The sequence below is a fragment of the Sesamum indicum genome, linkage group LG4 (genome assembly GCF_000512975.1).
Source record: "Sesamum indicum cultivar Zhongzhi No. 13 linkage group LG4, S_indicum_v1.0, whole genome shotgun sequence".
In the NCBI taxonomy this organism is placed as follows: domain Eukaryota; kingdom Viridiplantae; phylum Streptophyta; class Magnoliopsida; order Lamiales; family Pedaliaceae; genus Sesamum; species Sesamum indicum.
In genome coordinates this window covers 14,861,245-14,862,368 of record NC_026148.1, presented here as the reverse complement: position 1 = coordinate 14,862,368, position 1,124 = coordinate 14,861,245, and positions in this window count along the sequence as shown.

Genomic DNA, 1,124 nt, shown 5'->3' with positions numbered 1-1,124 from the left:
TTTTAGTTAATATCAGTAAACTCAGTGAATTTTGTCGCTATTGGAGGACTTATTTGTTAGACTTCATCAATCACAGCAAGTCCTTACGCGATTAGAGCTAATTTGAGGGGGTGTCGATGTAATTTTTTTTTTTTTGTGTGCTTTTTTGTGGTAATTGGCAGTTTGTGGATCTAACCCGCTCCATATGGGCCCATATACGCGCTCCATTATAACGGCTAGTTGGATTATCCAATTTTCTGCGTCTTCAACCAAACACACACGTCACAGGCCTTTAATTGGGTTGGTTTTTTTTTTTTTTTTAATAAAAAAATAGATAAAGAAACTAAATATAAGTGTGTGTGCTTTTTTATTATTTTTTATATATTTAATGTTATATTTTATTCTAAAATATCGACAAAGTTTTAAAATATCGATTTTGTAAGCTATTTAATTTATTTATAAATAATATAATATATTTAAAAATATTAATATTTATATATAATATAGCAGATATATTAAGATCATTTAAGTAAGCGTAATATATCTGTATATTTGATCAGCCTCTATGTATTCTATTTTACGACGTAAGAGAACGTATTTTTTTTTTAATAGCGTGATTTTAGATAAGTTTTCGGAGTATTTATGTTTATTGAAAATAGTTCATCTTATATTTTTGTTTAAATTTAAATAAGCATACAATTTTTTTTTCTTTTCACAAAAAGTTTTCAAATTTTTTGAAATAAATTTTAGTAACATTAAATTTATTTTTACATCTAATACTACTTTTTTGTCACTGATCGTATTTATTTTTAATTTTATAAAATTACTTATTTCTATACTATAGAAATTAAATTATTTATATTTCTTTTATTTATTAATGTTTCTTGAAATTATGGTTCTGGGCTACTACTACTGACAACTACCTCATCAATGTAATCCAACAACTATCATTTTACCCTATTCTATGGTCAGAGCACGTGACAGCCCCTCGGGTGCTTCCACTGCGGAGCACGTGACCGCCCATTGATGGTTGACCCGGATGCCCACCAAACCAAACCTCCAGTGTGCGCGCCACCATTTCCATTGCTGAAATTTACTCCTCGGAGTAATACTGTAAAAACCCATAAAAGCTTTCTTTCCTTCCC